The sequence below is a fragment of the Ochotona princeps genome, chromosome 2 (genome assembly GCF_030435755.1).
Source record: "Ochotona princeps isolate mOchPri1 chromosome 2, mOchPri1.hap1, whole genome shotgun sequence".
Classification (NCBI taxonomy): domain Eukaryota; kingdom Metazoa; phylum Chordata; class Mammalia; order Lagomorpha; family Ochotonidae; genus Ochotona; species Ochotona princeps.
This window is the reverse complement of record NC_080833.1, coordinates 128,104,304-128,127,284: the sequence shown is the minus strand read 5'-3', so window position 1 is coordinate 128,127,284 and position 22,981 is coordinate 128,104,304. Positions and strand designations below refer to the sequence as shown.

The following is a 22,981-nucleotide window of genomic DNA, read 5'->3' as shown; positions in this document are numbered from 1 at the left end:
AGCCACTCTGTGTTTACTAACACAATCCAGGCCAGCCACTCTCCAACTGTGATAGAGTCACTTCAAAAATAGCAAAAAACCTGAGTTTTAGGATTAGGGTTAGTCTTAGATTTAGGGTTAGGGTTCATTTTTGGTGTTTTTGTTTGTTTTGTTTTGTTTTCATATGTTCCATCTTTCAAAAAGAGTGACATGATTTTAATATCATTTAACAATATGTTAAAAAGTAGCCAGGCAGACCTCTGTGTTAATACAGTCGCACACTGGAACAGCCTGGACTGTGTGCTGCTGGGCAGTCTCTCATGTTCCACTATCTCTCTGCAGCGTCGCACATGAGCTGGTTATGGGGCTGGGTCAGACACAGACACTGAACCTGTACACTCGGGAACAGCAGACAGTGGATACCCGCCAGGGGACTCAGGGGCAGTCGACCCCTGATGGTCGCGGATGGAGGACAGGACAGGGAAGGATGCGGAGGCCACGGGCCCAGTGGTTGGTACATACTTGTGTTGGCCACAGCCAAGCACAGGAGGACTCGGAGGGGATACTGCTGCACTCTGACAGCATGGGGCTACGGTCAAGGAAGTGTCATGGACTGCAGGCTCACAGTTAAGGACACAGCTGGGCGGTGGCTCCGCACTCACAGCGCCCAGGGCGGGCACCCTGGCTCCAGGTCGGCTGACTAGGGCTTGGCTCACAGGCGGCGTGGCATGGCCCACCTTCATTTCCGCCTTGGTGCTCCCTGGTCAGTGGGCTGTGAAGGTGGCCTTCTTCAAGCTAAAGTTGGACCCGTTGATGGAGAACCTTTGCTGGGTCTGTCTAGCCAAATCCAGCAGAACCTTTTGAAGTACTCCACTTCCCGCTCAGTGTCGTCCATCTCCATGCTGTCCAGTTTGATATCTTTGGGCAGAAAAATGTCATCTCTGGGGCTGCCGGCTCAGTGCCCTTTCTTCTTCCTGCCTTTCCAGCTTTTGCCCCTGGGCAATGGCAAGTTGGCCAGGGCTAGACTGCTGGCCTGCTGCAACTCCCCGGGGGAGGAGGGTTCGTGTCCGGTATCCAGGACCTTCTCCTCCATTGGTGTAGCTCACCTACTTTTTGTTGTTGTTAATGTTGACTCTCCTTTCCTCCTTTTTCTGCTCCGTGATTGGGGTGAGGTCGGCCACCCTGGCCACACCCCCATTTGATGAAATTGCTCCAGTCCTGAAATTAATATCCTTTCATTTTAAAACATGCTCAACCTCCTCATGAGCACTAGACACATCTCTTGATGTCATTTTCAACATCATCTCCAGGTTGTTTTATGATTGCATTAGATTCAAAAACACAAAAACAGAAAATATAATTTCTCCCAGATTCCCCCAATTCTATTCCAAAGCTTCAGTTAGTGGCATCATCATTTACTCAGTTGCTTAGAAGAGAACCTGATGTTTTCTTTCAAATGATTCCCCTTCACATATTATTTAATTAATATAAACATCTTTAAGTTAATATTCCAGAACATGTTCTCAAAGATGTGTTTCTACTGCCGTAATTTTGACCCAAGTCACAAGCATTTCTGATCTAGACAACTACATCTGACCAAAACATGTTGTAACGATTCTTTCTGTATTGTTTCTTACTCCCTCCTGGGCATTCACAGAAAGATGAACTCAGAGTTCTAGAAAACTAGAGCTATAAAGACCAGAAGCAATTTCTATGTCACCTGATGGAGAAGAAACTTAGAAGGGTTTTCTGGGAGAAATGGACCAGCGGAGGACTGAGATGCCCAGCTTGTACAGACATGGAGGAAGCCTGAAGGTTTGCAGGAGGCTGGACAGAACCAAAGAGGAAGCAGTTTCTATAAAATAGGCTGTCATTTGAAAGACAGGGATAAAACAACAGAGAGCAGGCAGTGCACACACACACACACGGTGACAATCTTTGAGCAGCTGCTTCATTCCAAACACAACAGCCAAGGCTGATTCCAGGACTTTGCAATTCCACCTAGTTATCCTTTTGGGTGATAGGACCCACGTGCTTGAAGCATCACTCGTTGCCTTCTACAGCATGTTTTAGCAGGAGCATATTAGAGCAGAGGTGGCACTCAAACACACACACTAACATATGTGATGTGGACATGCAAGCAGAATTTTAACCATTGTGCCACTCAATCACTGTCCTAGGGTTCTCTTTTCATTGCATAGCGGGTGAAATATCTTTCAGAGCAAAAATGGTCACTCCCATGGAATGGCCAACTTGATAAGGATTTGCTCTGCTCCAGCTGAATCACTACCACTGTAACTGGGACTTTGACAATGTACGTCCTGAGTTGTTTGTTCAAAGATGAGGCTAATCCACCAAGTAACAATCTCTTGGACATTATTTCAAAATACAGTTCAGTAGGCCTTATCCCTCCCCTCCAAATATTCAGGAAAAAAAACATTTGCTATGTGTTCTGCTTAGCTCTGTATCTAGAAAGGGGTTGGGTCTTTGTCTGCTGTGTGATACGTTAGTTCTTCATCCAGATTTCTTTTGGTCAACTCTACATTATTGATTTAATACATAAAGAGAGTAGGTTAGAGAAGGATTTTTTCTCTCCAACTGCAAACCTGGCACATCTGTGTCTTGTAGTTAGTTTATTGCCTTTGCTAAAGCAGAAATGTTGTTGCTTCAACATTGGGCTAGGAAAGTATTTGGGTAGAAAATGTTGAAGTAATAAATCACATTGCTACAGGTGAGTTATTCCCAGGGACTAACGCTCACTCAATGACAGTAAACATCAAGTGTTTTACCTGGCAGGATCTCCTGGATGTTTGTAATGGGAGATCAGGGCAGAAAGCAGCACTGCTGCCACTGAGCTTATCCCTGGGCCACAGGAGACTGTCACTTATCAGTCAATCACAAAACACATCTTTTTGGAATTGTAAGGCCTATGATTCTATGAGTTTGTATTTTGATTTCATTATTCCAGTCAATGATAGAAAACTAATTATATACAGCACAACTGTGGAAGTTGTGTGCACCTGGCTTGGAACCAAAAGTGTCCACCAGCTTAGGCACCTGGTGGAGTGGAGGATTTGTGTTTCTGTAGGGCTATTATTGTATTTTCATGAAGTGCAGTGAGAATGTCACATAGAAGGTTACAGAAAGAGTGATTGCAGTGCTCTCCTGCCAACAAAGTCACTGAAGCCTCTACTGTGAGTTAGGAGGGGATGGGGAAGCATCTCCCAACCCCATGGTAACAGCCTTTGCTCGCTGTGGTGTCCTCACTGGGCAAGTGGCCATCAGTGGAAAGTGACTTTTTGTTGTGGCTTCTGATTCTCTCAACATTTATCATATTCAGGGGCAGATGTTCTGGCATCATTGGTTAGGCTTCATTCTGCTAGGCAGCCTTGCTGATTCCACTTTGAATTTAGCTCCTTACTCATGCTCCTAGAAAAGCAACAGAGTCTAACCCAAATGTGTGATATTTCAGCTGTGTGGGAAATGAGGGTGACATCATTGGATCCTGATTCTGGCATCTATACAACTGGAGGTGGAAAACTACTATACCTTGTGACTCCTTGATAGATTACTATAGAGCTATGGCATCTGACAAGCTATTTTGAGGTATTAGAAAATTGAATCTGGATGTATTCAATCTGTGTATTTTTGTATGTTTGTGTGTGTGTCTGTGTTTTCTTTGAGAGAGAGAGAGACAGAGCAAGAGAGTTAGAGAGAGACAAAAGAGGAAAGAGAGAGATTATGATTCAGGAATTGGGATGTACCCTTGAGTGATGACTATAGACACAAAAGAGTTCCACTCAATATTTTAGATGGAATTGTTTGAAACAGAAACTATCAAAGATTCCTGAAGGACTGACACCCTGAGTAGACATAACACATTAAAACACATCCAATTATGCAGAAAAGAGAATTAGATGCACTTCCTTTCATGAGACCACTGTCACTGAATGCTAAGTGCAAAAAGAGTGTATGATAATGACAGATCAATATCTCTTGTATTCACATATGTAAAACCTCTAATAGAAGGTATTGGGAGAACCCCAACAACAAAAACATTATTTACACATTGTGAGCAAGTGTGGTTAATGATATAAATGATGGGTTATTCAGCATTCAACTTACTGTAAGTTATCAAAAAGTATTCATGATAGCATTTGGGTAGATGAACAAAATACGATTGGGAGCTCTTATATTAAGAAGGTAACTTTACAAAATTTTCCTGTAGAATGCATTCCAAAGGTTCTCAAATTTATTTATTTATTGGAAGTCAGATTAATGTAGAGCATGAGAGACAGAGAGGGAAAGATCTTCCATGTGCTGGTTCACTCCCCAAATGGCCAGAAAGATCAGAAAATATTGATCTCAAATGAGGAGCCAGAAGTGGCTTAAAGTCTTCCACTTGGGAGCAAAGTTGCAAGGCTTTAGGGCTATCCACCTTGCCGCTGCTTTCACTGGCAACAGGCACGGAGCTGGCTTGAAAGTAGAACATCAAGACAGAAACCAACAAGGACCCACATGTCATATCAGCACTTAGAGGCAGAGCGTCTAGAGTCAAGGCACCTGCTCCTAAATGATTTTTAGATATCAAGCTAATAGTGTTTGAGAACTATTATTTACCCAGAATTCCTCATGCACTGAACTCTGAGAAAGGGAAAAGTTAGGCTTTCAGAAATGTTTCCTGTTGACCTGATTTGGGTGACTCTTGTGTTGTCTTGTTTCACACTCAGTGCTCATGTGTGTTTATACATGTTACAGAAGAGAATGCTTTTATTTTCTTTGCAGTGGGGAACAAAACAAACTGACTCTCTTGGTGCACAGCTCATTAACAAACTAGAACTCAAATGAATAGGTCACAGCTTGGTACATTGGCTACATAGTCATTGTTAGGGAAATGCTCGCATGAAATGTGGATGAAAAGATGAGGCTGTTGGCTTACATTTACATTAGCCCTACTCAGCAATGGCTGCAAAGGAAAATGCCTTCTCTTTCATGGGCTGTGGATCTTCCAGACTGAAGCTTTGTGCACAGGTGACATGTAACAAAGTGCTTGGTGTCGAGTTAGGAAACCTAGGAAGTAAATCTGAGTCTCAAGAACATGTGATCATAGAGACATTTTTCTTCCATTTATTTTTAATTTTAATATCTTAATGTATTTGAGATGAACGCACACCCATGTGGGCCTCTCATTGGGGTGCTGGTGGTCAGCTATGAAGGAAGGTGTGTGGGACACACGTTTCTGTCATTTTTTCAAACTGTTACTGCAGTGTGATAGGGTGAAGGTCACTCCTTGCTGTCCAACTACATCAGTGATAGAGGATCGGACATGGACTCTCAGTGATGCTTAGTTCCCATTGTGGGGAAGAGTGTTCTGAGGGTGTCACTTGTGTGTTTGTGATAGCCCTAAGATGTCTATATTGTTGCTGAACGGCTGAGACAATCTTCCAAGGTCTACTGGTGGATAAAGTTCATCTAATGGCTCCACAGACCCAGGAACAGGCTGCACAACTTGAGAACCCCCCCCCACTTGTTCTAGCCTCTGTATTCTGATGATGCAGTCTACATTCCTTGATAGCCTGCATGACCTGGTCATCATGTCCTCCATGTGAAACTGGACATACTGTTCACTGCTCTAGCACCAGCAACAGAGTAGTCCCAGGTCTGCTGCATGCACTCCAAGGTAGCACTATACATCCTCTGAGTCTCCTTATGGCCAGGGTCTGAATCCAGCAGTGTAGTAGGAGAGGCACTGAAGAAACTCCATCTGAGTTGACCACAGATTTGATTTTTCTATGTACCTGACAGTGTAGGTAGGCTTCAATTCGTTCTGTCACCTGCACCAAGCACATGCTGGTGGATACAGCTGCCTGAGCTGTTCCACCTCAGTTCCACCTGTTGGCTAAATCCTCACCTTGAAGGCACTGGATCCCATATGGGCATCAGTTCTAATGCCAGCTCGCTGCTTTTGTGGCCTGGGAAAGCAGTTGAGGATGACCCAAAGCCTTGGTATGATACACCTACGTGGTAGACCAGAAAGAGGCCTCTGGTTCCTGGCTTCAAATTGGCCCAACTCTGGCCATGGTGGCCACTTGGAGAGTGAATCCTCAGGCAGAAGATCATCCTCTCTGTCTCTGCTCCTCTCTGTATATCTGAATTTCTTTTTTTTTTTTTTTTGCCTTTTCCATTCTTTTTTGTTTTTTTTTTAATTTATTTTTTTTACTTCATTAATTACATTGTATTATGTGACACAGTTACATAGGTACTTGGGATCTCCCCAACCCTCCCCAAACTCTCCCACCATGGTGGATTCCTCCACCTTGTTGCATAACCACAGCTCAAGTTCAGTTGAGATTCCCCCATTGCAAGCGTATACCAAACATAGAGTCCAGCATCTTATTGTCCAGTCAAGTTCAACTGCTTCTTAGGCATAACCTCTCTGGTCTGAAGACAGAGCCAGCAGAGTATCATCCCAGTCAATTGAAAGCTCCAACATACCATCAGCAAAAATTTACATCATTATGGAATTAATTGACATAGTAATGAGTAACCAATATGGTAAAAGTAAATGCGAGTTCCTAGCCACCTTCTGTGACCACCTCACCTACACTTCAATTTTAGTTTATACACAACATATAACATTCATAACATAACATGTTATACATAACATCATATCATCTTAAATTAAGGCAAACGTGGTATTTAACCTTTTGGGATTGGCCCATTTCTCTTAGCATTATGGTTTCCAGTTTGGCCCATTTAGCCACAAAGAACTGCATTTTGTTTTTTTTAATAGCTGAGTAGTATTCCATGGAGTAGATGAACCATAGCTTTCTTATCCAATCCTCTGCTGATGGGCATTTTGGCTGCTTCCATGTTTTTGCAATTACTGATTGTGCTGCTATGAGCATAGGAGTGCATGTTGGTTTCTCATAAAATAATTGTTCTGGATATATTCCTAGGAGTGCTATTGCCGGATCATACGGTATGTTGAATTTGAGTTGTTTGAATGTTCTCCATACTGATTGCCATAGAGGCTGTACCAGCCTGCAGCCCCACCAGCAGTGGAGTAGGGATCCCTTTTCCCTGCAACCTCGCCAACAAGTATTGTTGGTGCTTTTATTCATGTGGGCCAGTCTTACTGGCGTTAGGTGGTACCTCATTGATGTTTTAATTTGGATTTCCCTTATTGCCAGGGAACTTGAGCATTTTTTCATATGTTTATTTGCCATTTGGGTTTGTTCCTTTGTGAAGTGTTTGGCCATTTCCCGTGCCCATTTCTTGAGTGGCTTGTTTGTTTTGACATTTTGGTTGTTTTGTAGCTCTTTGTATATTCTGGAGATCAGCCCTCTATCACCTATGTCGTGTGCGAAGATCTTCTCCCATTCTGTGGGTTGCCATTTTACTTTGTTGATTGTTTCTCTGGCTGTACAGAAGCTTCTTAGTTTGATGAGGTCCCAATTGTTTATTTTGGTCTTGATTTCTACTGCTTTTGGAGTCTTTTTTAGGAAGTGAGGCCCTACCCCTAAGTGTTGCAGTGTGTTTCCAACATTTTCTTCCAAAAGTTTGAAGGTTTCTGGATGTAGGTTTAGATCTGTTATCCATTTAGATCTGATCTTAGTGTATGGTGAGAGATGTGGATCTATCTTTTTGTTTCTGCAGGCTATCAACCAGTTGTCCCAACATCATTTATTGAACAGACCTTCCCATTTGCCTGGATTGTCGTTTGTCTTTTTGTCAAAGATTATTTGGCTGTACCTGTTTGGGTTCCCTTCTGATGTTTCTATTCTGCTCCATTGATCTTCCTCTCTATCTTTGTGCCAGTACCACGCTGTTTTGAGAACCACTGCCCTATAGTATGTCCAGAGGTCCGGAACTGTGATTCCCCCTGCTAACTTCCTGTTCTTCAGGATAGTTCTAGCTCTCCGTGGTTTTTTGTGTTTCCAGATGAACCTTTGGATCATTGTTTCCAGTTCCATGAAGAATGTTTTGGGCAATTTGATTGGGATTGCGTTGAATGTATATATTGCTTTTGGCAGTATAGACATTTTAGTGATATTGATTTTACCTATCCAGGAGCATGGGATGTTACTCCATCTTTTGAGGTCTTGTTCAATTTCTTTTTTAAGTAGTTTGTAGTTTTCTTCAAATAAGTCTCCTACATTTTTGGTTAGATTTATTCCCAGATATTTCATACTTTTCTCTGTTATTTTGAATGGTATCTTGCTGGCTAGGTCTTTTTCCATCTTGGGGCTGTTCGCATACACTATGGCTGTTGATTTTTGTTCATTAATTTTGTACCCTGCCACTCTACCAAACTCTCGTACAAGTTCTAGCAGTCTCTTTATTGAGTCTCTTGGCTCTTCTACATAAAGAATCATATCATCTGCGTATAGTGAGAGTTTGACTTCTTCGTTTGCCATTTGGATTCCTCTGATTTCTTTTTCTTGTCTTATGGCCTCAGCGAGTACCTCTAGGACTATGTTGAATAGTAGTGGAGAAAGTGGACATCCCTGTGTTGTTCCAGATCTCAGTGGGAAGGGTTCCAGTTTTTCTCCATTCAGTATGATGCTGGCGTTGGGTTTTTCATATATGGCTTTAATTATGTTGTGGATTTTTCCATCTATGCCTACCTTGGTTAGGGTTTTTAGTAGGAAGTGGTGTTGGATTTTGTCAAAAGCTTTTTCTGCATCTATTGATACTATCATGTGATTCTTGTTTTTCAGTTTTTGGATGTGGTGTATCACATTTATGGATTTCCGGATGTTGAACCATCCCTGCATTCCAGGGATGAATCCTACTTAATCCGGATGAATGATCTGTCTGATGTGTTTTTGAATTCTGTTGGCTAGGATTTTGTTGAGAATCTTAGCATCAATGTCCATCAAAGGGATAGGTCTGTAGTTTTCTTTCTGTGTTAGTTCCCTGTCTGGTTTTGGGATTAAGGTAATGTTGGCTTCATACAATGAGTTTGGAAGGGTTGCCTCTTTTCTATTGTTTTGAAGAGTTTGTAGAGGATTGGGGTCAGTTCTGTTCGGAATGTTTTGTAGAATTCTGGAGTGAAGCCATCTGGGCCTGGGCTTTTCTTTGTTGGGAGGTCTTTAATCACTGATTCAATCTCTGCTTCAGTTATGGGTTTGTTCAGGTCGTTTGTTGCCTCTGGGCTAAGTTTTGGCAGGTTGTGTGAGTCTAAGAACTTTTCCATTTCTTGGTGATCTTCTGATTTGTTGGAGTACAGTGCTTTGTAGTAATTTCTAATTATGGCCTTAATGGATGTGGTGTCTGTTGTTATGTTGCCTTTTTCATCTTTGATGCTGTTAATTCTTGCCTTCTCTTGTTTTTTCTTTGTCAGTCGGGCCAGTGGGGTGTCTATCTTGTTTATCTTCTCAAAAAACCAGCTTTTTGATTCATTGATTTTGTGTATGTTTTTTTTTTTTTATTTCTATCTGGTTGATTTCCTCCCTTGTTTTGATGATTTCTTGTTTCCTATTGTGTGTGGGGCTCTTCTGCTGTTGTTTTTCCAATTCCTGGAGGTGTGTGTTTAGTTCTTGTCTTTGGCGCCTCTCTTGGGCCTTGACATGAGCTCCAATTGCGATGAGTTTACCCCGTAGCACTGCTTTGGCAGTGTCCCACAAATTTTGGAATGTTGTGTCAGAGTTTTCATTGGTTTCCATAAATTTTTTGATCTCATCTTTAATTTCTTCTCTGATCCATTGTTCGTTTAATAGCATATTGTTCAGCCTCCAAGAGTTTCTGTAATTCCTTGGGCATTTTGAATTGCTGATTTCCAGCTTCATTCCATGGTGGTCTGAAAGGGTACATGGTATGATTCCTATCTTTTTGAAGTTATTTAGGTTTGCTTTGTGTCCTGTCATGTGGTCGATCCTGGAGAAGGTGCCATGCACTGCTGAAAAAAATGTATAATCTGTGGCCTTAGGGTAAAAAATTCTATAAATATTTATCATGTCCAGTTGTTCTATTGTTTGTATGAGCTCTGTTGTTTCTTTGTTGAGTTTTTGTTTTGTTGATCTGTCTATTGTTGTTAGTGGGGTGCTAAGATCACCCACTATTATTGTGTGCATATCTATGTCTCCCCTTAAGTCCGTGAGTAATTGCTTCATGTAGCTAGGTGCGTTTGAATTTGGTGCATATATGTTCACAATGGTAATTACTTCCTGATGGATCAGTCCCTTCACCAATATATAATGTCCTTCCCTGTCCTTTTTGATGTGTGTCAGATTGAAGTCCACATCATCTGAAATTAAGACAGCTACCCCAGCCTTTTTTTTTTTTTCATCCATTGGCATGAAATATCTGTTTCCAACCTTTCACTTTCAGCTTCTTCGAATCTCTTCTGGTTAGATGTGTCTCTTGTAGGCAACAGATAGTTGGGTGCTGTTTGATAATCCATTCTGTTAATCTATGCCTTTTGATTGGTGAGTTCAGGCCATTTGTGTTAAGAGTTAAAATTGAGAGGTTGTGATTTTGCCCTGCCATACTTGTTTTTGTGGGTGTTGGTATCTGTGTAATTGCCCTTCCTTGTGTGGACTTTAGTGGGGAGGCCTTCCTGTTTGCCATCTTTGCTTATGATTCACCTCCTTTTTTTCTGGATTTAGTGCATTTCTAAGGAGATTTTGTAGAGCTGGTTTTGTGCTGGCATATTCTTCTAATTTCTCTTTGCTGTGAAAGTATTTGATTTCGTTTTGAAATACGAATGAGATCTTTGCTGGTACAATATTCTTGGTTGACAGTTGTTCTGACTCAGGATTTGGAACATCTTTGTCAATTCTCTTCTTGCTTGTAAAGTCTCTTCAGAGAAGTCAGCAAAGATCCTGATTGGTTTTCCCCGGTATGTGATCTTTTCTCTGCTTCTTACTTGTCTTAGGATTCTTTCTTTGTCTTCGTTGGAGTGGAACTTGAGCACCATATGTCTGGGTGAAGATCGCTTTGGGTCATATCTGCTGGGAGTCCTCTGACCGTCCTGGATTTGGGCTGGGTTCATGTTCCAAGTGTTTTGAAAGTTTTCCTGTATAATTTTGTCGAGCACCATTTGCATTCCTGACTCTTTTTCCGCTCCTTCAGGAAGGCCAATAATCCTAATATTTGATTTTCTGAGGTTGTCTTTCATTTCTTGTATGGTCTTATTGGCTTTGTTCAGGCTTGTCTCCAGCTGTTTAATGAACTGGATATGTTCGTTTTGTGTGTCTTCCGTTTCAGAGATCCTCTCTTCTGCTGTATTTGTTCTGTTGGTTAGGCTCTCAATTTTGTGCTCTAAGTCAAGGATTTTACTTTTCATTTGTTGTATTTCTGAGGCTATGAGGTTCTTGAATTCTTTGAAGTCCTCCCAATTCTTCTCATTGTCTCTGACATATTTTAACATTATTTTTTTGAATTCCTTGTCTGGTAGATCTTCTATGTCTTCATCTCGCATCTCCGAACTAGACATTGGCTTTAGATCCTTTATTGGTAGGGTGTTGGCACTGTCATCTGGATCATTACCTTTTCTGGTATTTCTTCCCATTGTGTTAGTGTTTCTTTTTTAAGAGACCTAGGCACCAGTGTGCTGAGGGGTCTCCAAGCACTATCCTGTAGAGATCGGAGTCTGCAGGCGTGGAGTAGCAGGGTGTGGGAATTTTCAAGGCACTTTTGGTGCATCTCCAGAACACTGGACCTCAGGGCGCCACTTCCAGGGCCCAGCGGATTCAAAGCGCACTCTCAGCTCGTCCCCTACAGGTATGCTACCACAGGGCGTGGGGGAGTGAAGGCACTCTGTGCGCGCCCCCTGTGCGCGGGATCACAGGGCTCAGAGGATTCTAGGTGCTTTCTTGGTGTGTCCCCCGTGCCAGGGACTGCAGGGCATGGAGGTTCCAGGTGCTCTCTGGGAACGCCTCCTGCACGCAGGTCCGCAGTACTCTCCTGGTTTGTCTCCAAGCAGGGGACTATTGGGTGTGGGGTGTTCCAGGTGCTCTCTGGAAGTGCCTCCTGCGCAGGCCTGCCCACCCCAGCGCTTGCAGGGGACCGACCGCCCCAGCTCTAGCACGGGACTGCCCAGCCCAGAGGCGTGCTTGGGTTCCTGTGGGACAGCACCGCCCAGCTGAGTGCCAGACCGCAAAGTCACGGGGGAGTATTCCGTGTGCCTTTTGCCTTTCTCCTCAGCACACAGGACCACTGTGTGTCACCTCCCAGACACAGTTTTGGCAGTTTCAAGGCACTTGCCCGGTGTCCCTAGACGCTGGAGTCTCGGGGGGGGGGGAGAGGCGGGGACTTGAGCACCAAGGGTGTTCAGGCTCTGTGCATGCCCCTGGGGGGCCAACTCCCGGAGCCTCCAACCCACCACTGTCCCCACCCAACTCACTCAAACCTCAGGTTCTTGCAGTCTGCCTCTTCCTCTGGTGGGAACCCTCACTGCTGTTGCGTCTCCCGGCTACTGTGTCAGGTGCAGGTCCTGGCGGGTCCCGATGGAACCTGGAGACTGTGGCTGGTGCAGGTCCCAGCGGGGCTTGGTGACCAGGCTGGGCGGATGCCAGCGGGTCCAGACAACTCCAGGTCCTAATGTCCACAGCGGGCGCAGGTCCTGGCGGGTCCTGGTGACCAGGGTGAGCAGGTGCCAGTGGGTCCCAATCACCGCCAGTCCTCACGGCCACAGCGTCTGTGGGTCCCAAGGTCTGCGTTTCAACTGCGGCTTTCAGCGTCTGCACTCAAAGGTGACTCAGCAGGTCAGGAGCGCAAAGTCGTCTTCCCTGCCCTTTGTTTTGTTTTTCCCTGGTTGCTCTTCCGAGTTGTTTGGATTTTTTTGGCTCCACACTGTCCAGGGAACTTCACGTTCTTCTCCCTGTAGTTCTATGCTGCTCCACTTACGCTTTTGTCACGTTCTAGCCCTCTCTGTCTGTGAGCTCCCTCAGAGTCTTTCTCCTATGTCGGCCATCTTGCGAGTTGTATATCTGACTTTCAAAAAAAACAAATAAATCTTTAAACCAAAACAGACAATCTTGATTCGAAAAAATTTGAAATTCATGCATAGTTTTTTCAACATATATGTTTTCATGAGTTTTTTTTTCTCCAAAGACTTATTTATTCTTTTTATTGTAAAGTCAGAATTGCAGAGTGAGGAGAGATAGAGAGAAGGACCTTCCATGCGCCGGTTTAATCTCCAGGTGGCCACAATGGCCTGTGATTGGAAGCCAAGATCCTGGAGTTTCTTCCATATCTCCCATGCAGGTTCAGGATCCCATGCCTTTGGGCCATCTCAACTGCTTTCCCAAACCACAAGCAGGGAGCTGGATGGGAAGTGGAGCAGCCAGGACATGAACCATAATAAGATCCTCTAAGGTGCAAAGCAAGGACTTCAGCCTCTGGCTATTATGCCATTGTTTGGTGTCTCTTCACTTTGTTGTATCCTTTGCTGTGCAGAAACGTTTTATTTGGATTAAATACATTTTAACTGTTTTTGATGGCTTCTGCTTTGGGGATCTTATCAAACATAAAAGCTTTACCTATTCCCACCTCTTGAGACATTTTAGTTTTTTGCTGCTTTTCCAATAACAATATAAAGTATATATTTAAAGACCTGGTATAGTGGCTTAACAAGCTAAGCCTTAGTTGGTGATGTCATCATCCTCTACAGGCACCAGTTCAAATTCTGGCTGTTCCACTTTCAATCCAGCTCCTTGCTTCTGGCCTGGGAAGGCAGTGGAGTCCCCTGTACCTATGTGGGAGACTCAGAAGAAGCTCTCCACTCCTGGATTTGTACTGGGCTAACTCCAGCTGCTGTTGCCATTTGAAAGTGAACCAGGGAAAGGAAGATACTTCTGCTCTCTGAATTTGTGTGTGCTTTCCTGATAAAATTTTAAAAATCTAAGAAAGTTTGTATACAGGACCTTCTTTAATTGAAATGTCAATGAGCAAATCACAGGTTGTGATTAAGAACTTGTTTTTTGTTTTTTTTTTTAACATACTGGTTACGCAAAACCATGTCAATTCCATAATGTTACAAATTGCTGTTAATGTTATATTGGGACTCTTAATTGACTGGTATGATATTATACCAGCTCTAACTTTGGACCAGAAATGGTCTCCCCAAGAAACTGTTCAACCCATCTGGACAATAAGTAGCTGGACTCTATGTTTGGTATATGCTTGCAAGGAAAGAATCTTGATTGAATTTGAACTGTAATACTGCACCAAGGTGGAGGAATCCACCAGGGGGGAGGGGCGTGGGGAGGGGTGGGAGGATTCCCAGAGCCTATGAAACTGTCACATAATGCATAATAATTAATTAAAAAAAAGTAAAAAAAAAAGTAAAAAAAAATCTAAGAAAGTAATTTACATGTACAAATATTTTATTTATAGGTATTTATATAATACTCCATATTTATAGGTACTTAAGTGTATTTAATATTTCTAGATACTTTTCATTACTTTCTTGGCTCAAATTCTTTCAAACAAAAACTTACAAGAGATTACATTAGAAGTATTGTATTGAAAAGTACATAAAACATTCTTTCTATCAGTACATGTTTTTAACTTTCTGATTTGTGGGTTTTTGCTGTTCACAGATCACTTTGTTATTTTCATGACATTAGTTGGCATTCTTCTAAGAGGATCAGTTGATAGGGATTTGAATATATTTTTATATTTGTAAGTATAGCATATTTATATACACAAATTATTGTGAATCTTGACTATTTAATGCCACTTTCTAACATATGTTTTAAGTAATGATGGGCCAAATTAACAGAAACATGATTTCTCTTATTAATTTTGTTACATTAACGTCAGTGGCATTGCTTTGAATTTGCATGGCTATATTTTTACTAGGTAAATCACGGGTCAAAAAAGTTGCTGGTAGCTTCTGCTGGAGATGATCTTCAGTATCACTTTGAACGTCTAGCCTGTGACAGGAACCAGCTTATATTAAAAAATGAAGCCCTCGGCTGAAACACAGCTCAACTCTCCGAACCGTTAGAACACCTCTCACTTCAGTGTGATGTGTGGTGAAGCAAATTCGTTGCAACCAGGTATGTTGCAGTGTAAATAGTGTTACATTTCATAGCTTTTGCTATCAAATTTTTTATCCGTAGTATGATTTTTCTTTACTAAAATTATCAAAGCAAATCATATATACTTTAAGATGTGGGTTTTTTCCTGGAAGTTCACCCAAACTTCCAGGAAAAATATAAAGATCCACCCTCATATTCAGACCAAAATAAAACTGTAAGTTCAGAAGTCTGATAAATTCTAAAATCAGTAAAAGATAAATTAATTTTTCCGCAAGTATCTGAAAAAATATTCTCTGTCCGTTCTCTGTTTTATTGTTCTTTCCTGTATGATAGAGCATCTCAGCCTTTCTCCTTCTCTATACAATTACCAAAACAGTAACATTTTTATGGCATGGCAAATGAGGCTGTTTTTCCACACAGGTAAAGAATACCAAGTCCCAGTCCAGACATCTGGGCAAACTGGTGGCAGAAAACTGTGCTAACACTTTAGACTCTTTTGTCCATTTACGACGCTGTCGCCCACCCCAACAATGACTTTGAATTACTGAAATACCAGCCCTGTGTGTTTCACATCCATACCTCTGGTGTTTAGCAAAATATGTTGTGAAATTTGTTTTATTAACTGCTTATTTAACATTGAATCACCTTGAGATTTCATACAAAACATCAAAGGTTTCCATACTGTACATTAAGAACCACTGATTGTGAAGAATAACATTTTCAGGAAAAGCCTTCTTCATGTTTTAATATCTGTAATACTTTCTACTAAAGGAATCATTTCCTTAAATTGTGTTAGTGTGAGTATTGTGGTCTAATGGATTAAGCCACCATGTGCTAAACTGGCTTCCTATTTGATTACTGGTTTGAGTCCTAGCTGCTCCACTTTGGATCCAGCTCCCTGCTCGTTTTCTAGGAAAGCAGCGAAGAGTAGCCCAAGTTCTGGGGTCTTTGCCACTGACGAGGAAGACCAAGAAGCAGCTCCTGTTTCCTGGCTTCAGTCTTGGCCCAGCCTGACCACTGCCTGGCCTAGCCCCAATTGTTGTGGCCATTTAGGTGGGAACCAGCAGATGAAAATCCCTTTTCCTCACTCTCTAACTTTTTAAATTAATAAGAATTTTTTTCAGTTTAAGATTTTCAAAATCGTTATGAATGTTTAATTTTACAGTTTTCAGCAATAACCATCTTTTAACATGTTGTTACACTGCCATCAGTATAGGTCTGGTTGGGTAAAATGTAGCACATCCAATGACAAGAAAACATTAAGCTTTTTTAAAATTTTTTGAAACAGCAATGAGGTAATTCTGTATGCAGAAACATAGAAGTCTAAGATTTGTGTTGTACAATTCCTTTTTAAAAAAAATAAAAGAAAGAAAGATTCATCTGAAAGGCAGAGTTGCAGAAATAGGTGAGGAAACAGAAAGAGACTGCACTTGCTGGTTCCCTCCCCAGGTGTCTGCAGTGGTTAAAGCCAGGAGCCAGGTGTTGCTTCCAGGCCTGCCATGTGGGTCATGGGTTAGAAGTACTATGACTAACTTCTGCTGTTTTCCCAGGCACATGAATAGGGAGCTGGAATGAAAGTGAAGCAGCCATGATATGCTTGATTAACTCACTGTGCAATTATTTCATGTAGAAAGATACATTTTTTTTCTGGAAGAATGTCATACTTGATTACTTACATATGACATATAAGCATGCTAAAGTAGGAAGAAAGACAGTTTGTCCTTTTGTGGAAATCTTTCTATATTCATGTTTTGTAAGTGTAAATAGATGGTTTGTAAGAAAATAACTTTTTTTGTGTGTTTGTTGTTTTCGTGTGTCTAAAAGCATTTCTTAACTGTTTTTAAAAATTCCACCAATTTGCAAATTTGAGATTACAAAAGTTGTCATACAGAAATGTCAGTAGCCAGCACTGTGCGTCAACAGGCTAATCCTCCACCTTCAAGCGTCACCCAAACAACTCCCTGCTTATGGCATGGGAAGGCATGTGAAGATGGCCTTATACCTGTGTGGTCCACCCAGACGAGGCTGCTGGCTCCTGGCTTTGGGACCACTTAGTTCCAGTGATGCAGTCACTTGGAGAGCATGCCAGTGTGGAAGATGTTTCCCTTTCTGCATATCATTCTCTCTGTAAATATACCTTTGAAGTATAAATAAACAATTTTTTTTGAAAAAGTTAAGTGAGATTTTTGTCTTATTTTTAATAGCATATGTTACTTTACTGAGACCTAAATTCATAAACATTTTTACATGTACCTGTTAAAGATTTATTTATTTTATTGGAAAATCAGATATACTGAGAGTACAACATAAACAGAAAGGAAAATCTTCTGTCCACTGATTTACTTCCTGAACCGATTGAAAGCCAGGAGCCAGGGCTTCCTCTGGCTCTCTCTTACTGGTGCAGGGTCCCAAGGCTTTGATCCGTCCTCAACTGCTTTCCCAGGCCACAAGCAGGGAGCTGGGTGGGAAGTGGGGCTGCTGGCTCACAACCAGGCACTCATATGCAATCCCAGAGTTTGCAAAGAGAGGACTTTAGGTATTAGGCCACATTTAAAAATTTTTTTTGCGTATGTTTTTAAACTGAGAAGTGATTTGACTATTTGAGTCATCTATGTTAGCCTTTTGAAAACAATTGTATCTATGTTACTTCTTTATATTGTGTAATCATAAGAGAATTTATGTGTAAGAACTGAAACTTTTCCTGGGTGATGCCAGATGAGTTAACCAATTCCAGAGCAGTTTTACAGCATCAGAATCACGAGGCACAAGTGCCATGCAAGATCTCGTAAGCGAATGGGAACAGTTCCAGAAAGAAATGGCTGTCACCCACAAGTATGGTGCTAGTTTTCCTCTGAACTCTGCTATAAGTTTTGTTACTGTGACAGTTTATTTTCTCCCAATGTATGTTCTTCTTTTCAATTGTTTTTGTTTTTTTTTTTTTAGATTTATTTTATTTTTATTACAAAGTCAGATATACAGAGAGGAGGAGAGACAGAGAGGAAGTGGAGCTGCCGGGATTAGAACCGGCGACCATATGGGATCCTGGCACGTTCAAGCGAGGACTTTAGCCACTAGGCCACGCCGCCAGGCCCTTTTCAATTGTTTTTGTTGGGAAAAGAATTATATATCTCTCGAATAGATATAAGCTCTAGATGTAAAAGAATTTTAGTTAAAATAGTTTTAATAGTTTACAATAAATGCTTGTCTTTGCTATCAAAAATCTTTTTGATGATTTGTAAATGTGGTAGAACTTGTTGCTGTCAGTATAGTTCAGAGTTATCAAAATGTATAGCCTGCTATAAAAGTTTTTTGTGCTTTTATACAAGTAATGTATTGTTAGCAGAGTCAGAGTCAGTTAAAATAAGGTACATCAAAATGTCAAAACTTGGTTAGAGGCAACTAGTATAGTATTAAGAGGGAAATTCATAGCCTAAGTGCTTGTGGTACAAAAAGGATTTCATCAATAATTTAAACTCACTATTTATACCATACACATACATACATTAAACACAAAGTAAGAGGAAAGCAAAATGATAAATAGGAGAGAAAAAAAATTGAAAGTAAATTTAAGGTCTTTGAGAGGATAATAATCAGATAACAAGTCTAATCAGAAGTGAGTAAGGAGATGTGCATCAAGTGGTCAGTAATGAGTTGCACTGTATACAACAGACTGTTGCTATGTGCACTGCAGCAATTTTGATGAAAGATTTCTAAAGTGACTCAAAAAATAACCTGAATAACCCTGGTATATTAAAGTGATTGAATTTGTGGTACTAAACTTTCCGGTTTGTGAAATCCTAGAAACAGTCTCATTGGATTCACTGGAATGTACTAATAAGCAGCTAAGTAAGAAATGGAACAAAATTTACACAAATTCTAGGAAAATGAGAACAATATCCCACTTACATTAGCAGGATGACATTATCTTAAATGCGGAAACCACAACTGTTATAAAAGAAAACTGCAGACCAATACCTCTAAGGAACACAAATGCAAAGTCCTTCAAATAATTTGAGTAGATCATGACCAAGTGTTATTAATCCCATGAATTGTAGGTTGTTTTAGCATTAAAAAATCATTTAATGTAGATTAAAGTAGGCATATGAATATCTCACAGATGCACTAATGAAACCATCATTTCCTGTATTAAATATAAAAACATAATAATGCTGTATGTTGAGTAGGAGATTGAGAGATACTTAAGTAGCCTAATTTATTTAACAAGATTTCATTATTTACTGAATTGTAAGAAAGATGGGGAAATGATTTGCTGCCAATATATTTCTCATTTACTTACAATAATTAATGTTTACATTTTGCCGTGTTATTAATGTTGAGGGTATATGTGTGTTCTCTGCAGGTTACTGGAGGAACTCATAATCTCATTACAGTGGGGAAAAGAGCTGGTGCACAGCTGTACAACACCACAGAACTAGCACTGGCAAATCACAGTCTGGCAAAGGCAGTAAACACTTATCTTCTGGGAAATGTTGGCATGAGCAGTCAAAAGAAGGTTCTGGCCTCTGTTGAGTTTTGCAGCACTCCAGCTGAGAAAGTGGCTGAAAAGGTAAGATATCTTCTCTTTCCTGATCAATGGAACTAAGAATGAATTCTTCCGCAAAGGTGACATGATGTAATGGGAAGCACTTGGCCTTCAGAGTTAGGAAATGTGAGCCAAACATGATTGTTGTATTAATGAGATTGTAATCTAGAAGGAATTGTTTCCTCATAAATCTAAGATGTATTCTTCTCTAAATTTACTGCTCTGTCCTTAAAGGGAAGAATTTGCAGTTATTTTGAAAGAAGTCATTAATTTAACTACTGGGTCATGGGTTATTTTTCATTTAAAAATCAGTATATAATTTTCAGGTCTTAAATACATTTCCAGGATTCCATAAAGCAGATAGTGCTGTAGTGATTTCCATTTTATAGTAATTTCTCAATGGATAGTAGCCTTGATTTTTGTTTCCTTTATCCCCCAAATATTACTAATTTTGTAAATCTTATTAGATATTTTAATTTAGATCTTCCCCCAATTTTAATGTCCTGGCATAGATTATTGCTACAGTCCCATCACTAATACCCCTGTCTTGTTTTTGTACTTTTTTGTTATTATTGCTAAGATTTATTTTTCTAGGAAAGGTACATTTACAGAGAGAAGAAAAAATATTCTCCATCTGCTTACTTGTTCACTCCCTATGTGGCCACATAAAACAGAGCTGAGCTGATGTGTAGCCACAAGCCAGGAGCTTTGTGCAGGTCTCCAACATGCCTGCAGGGTCCCAAGATTTGGGCCATCCTCAGCTGCTTTCCCAGGCCACAAGCAGGGAGCTGGTTGGGAAGTGGAGCAGCCAGGTCAAGAACTTGTGCACACAGGGGATCATGGCGCATGTAAAGCAAGGACATTAGCCAGTAGGCTATGGTGCCAAGCACACCCTGTCTTGTTTCTTCCCTGACTGGATCATTCACTCTCCTACTGCCAGAATTATTTTAAAAATACAGTACAACCTTCAAAGAGGCCCCAGTTTCCCTCATTATAGAATTTATATTGTTTATATTGAATAGACATTTTCCATCTCCATTCCCAAGCTTATTTCTCAAATATCCTTTCTCCTTCTACTTCACATTGCAGAAGCATTGCCTGCTATGTTTTGCATAAATTAGAAAAACAAAAAACCATTGAATTAAAAAAAATCAAAGGCTGAACTCGCATTTCTGTAAAAGAATCAGTTAAATCAAAGATTTAAAAAGGGGGTAAGGCTTGGTGCAGTGGCTCAATGACTAAATCTTCACATTGCAAGGGCTGGGATTCCATATAGGCGATATTTCATGTCCTGGTTGCTCCCTTGGCTTCCATCTCTATAGTCTGGGAAATGAATAAAAGATGACCAAGTCCTTAGAATTCTGCATCCATGTGGGATGCTTGGAAGAAGCGCCTGTTTCCTGGCTTCAGATCAGCTCAGCTCCAGCCATTGAGGCTATTTGGGGAGTGAACCAACAGATAGAAGATCTTTTGTGGTGTCTCTCCCTGTCCATAAATCTGATCTGCCTTCCCAATAAAAATAATTAATAAATCTCTTAAAAGGTAGGGGCACAGGAGCCAAAGAGGTACTGCTTTGGATTAAGAGTAGACATTTATGTTAAGGATAATTGTGGGATTTTTCTTAGGATTTACCTATTTGTTTGGAAGAGTTCCAGAGAAAGCGGACAGAATAGTTAGGGTTTTCCTCCCCGTTTCATCCCCAGATGACCACAATGGCCAAGCCCTGGGCCAGGCAGACTACCTAGGGAAGGGAATTGTCCATGTGTGTGAGATGGGTGCAGGGATTCATGCACTTGGGCCATCATCCACTGTTTTCCCAGATATATTGGCAACAAGCTACATTAGAAGTTGGGTAGCCAGGACTTTAACTGGTACCTATATAGGATGCTGGTATTACAGTCAATGCTTGAATCACCATGCCACAGCATCAACTCAAAGTACAATTGTTTTATCTCTTTTTCTTCTGTTTTTCATTCTGTCTCATTACTATCCATAAGAAAAATGGTCATGAATTAAAAAAAAAATGCTTTCCCTAAACTATATAATAGGCGTATATCATTATTAAATTCAGAGCTTCTAGAGAAAATGAGTATAATATTTTCTGTCATCAATAGATATTGTTTTTCTGGGATTACTTATTAATGAAATGGAACTCTATAGTAATGATTCATCAAATAAATTAAGGACTTGTGTACATGACGTTTTATTCATCTAACCTTATCTTTTAGTTTGTTTTAAGATTCTGCACATTTTGGATCTAGTTACCTGTACAGAAAGCACCCCTGATAATCCATTTGCTGAGTCTTCACCAACCACCTTACTTGCTACGAAGAAAATTATTGGAAGATATCATCCCTATACCAGATATGGAAATAGAGCTTTCAATTGCTGCAATCACTGCCAGGGAGAGCTTACTGCCCTTTAACATCCTGTATGTTAAGGCATGGTGCAAGCACTTACTTATTATCCAACAGTTATTACTTGAGACTTGGGGTTCTTATAATGCTAAAAGTAGTATCCCTTCCTGTTTGTATTATTCCCAAAGATATTTCATGTACTGGATTCCAGATTACCCATTCTTAATGAATATCTCAGAATAAGAAAAGAAGGTAAGTGTGAAAACAGAAAACACTTTCTGGGAAACAACAATGATTTGCAGAAAGGACTGTAAAAGAAAAATAGTTTGTAAATACCTTTTAGGCCCTGATTTATTTGTAAATTTAATTACTTATTTAAAAGCAGAGAGAGAGAGACACCTTCCACCCAGTGATTCCCTCCCCAGAATCCAACAGTGGCTGGCACTGAGGCAGGGCTGAGACTGTGAGCTGTCATTCCCATCCAGGTCTCCCACATAGACCTCAGCAGCCTAACTACTTGAGCCATTACCACTGCCTCCTGTGGTCTGTATTAGCAGAAAGCTGCAATTAGGATTTAAAGCTGAGCTCCAAAACCAGGTACTCTCATTTAAAACATAAGTATCTTCTTTCCTAAAATATCACAAGCCCACTCCAGGGGCCTAAATTAATATTTATCTTTTGAATATCTTATATGAGAATGTATCATGGTGTGCTAAAGAAAAGATTACAGGCAGCCATACCCACTCATTTATTGTTGTATTTGCACCTTAGCAGCACTTTTCCAGAGCTGAGTAGATGTAGCAGGGCTTGTATGACCTGCAAAGACTGAAATATTTACTATCGGTCCTTAATCTAAAACGTTTTCTGGCTCCTACTACATATTAATAATATATTAATAAGAGGGTAAGGGGCAAGGGCAATTTCTTTTTAGTTTTGAAGAAGTACTATAGGTGAAGGACATTATCTTTTATAAATAAGTGGTATATATTTGGAAAAACTATATTTTTGAGCTAAATTAGCGAGTACTTTAACATACCATGTTCTCATATTGTTCTTATATGGTAAATTCCATATTCTGAATGCATACAATCTGACATCTATAAAAT

General features: G+C 40.7%; 1 pseudogene; it reads left to right on the top strand.

Annotated features, from left to right (window-relative positions):
• The first annotated feature begins 444 nt into the window (after window positions 1-444).
• LOC131478250 (golgin-45-like) lies at window positions 445-21,943 on the top strand (annotated as a pseudogene).
• The last annotated feature ends 1,038 nt before the right edge of the window (window positions 21,944-22,981 follow it).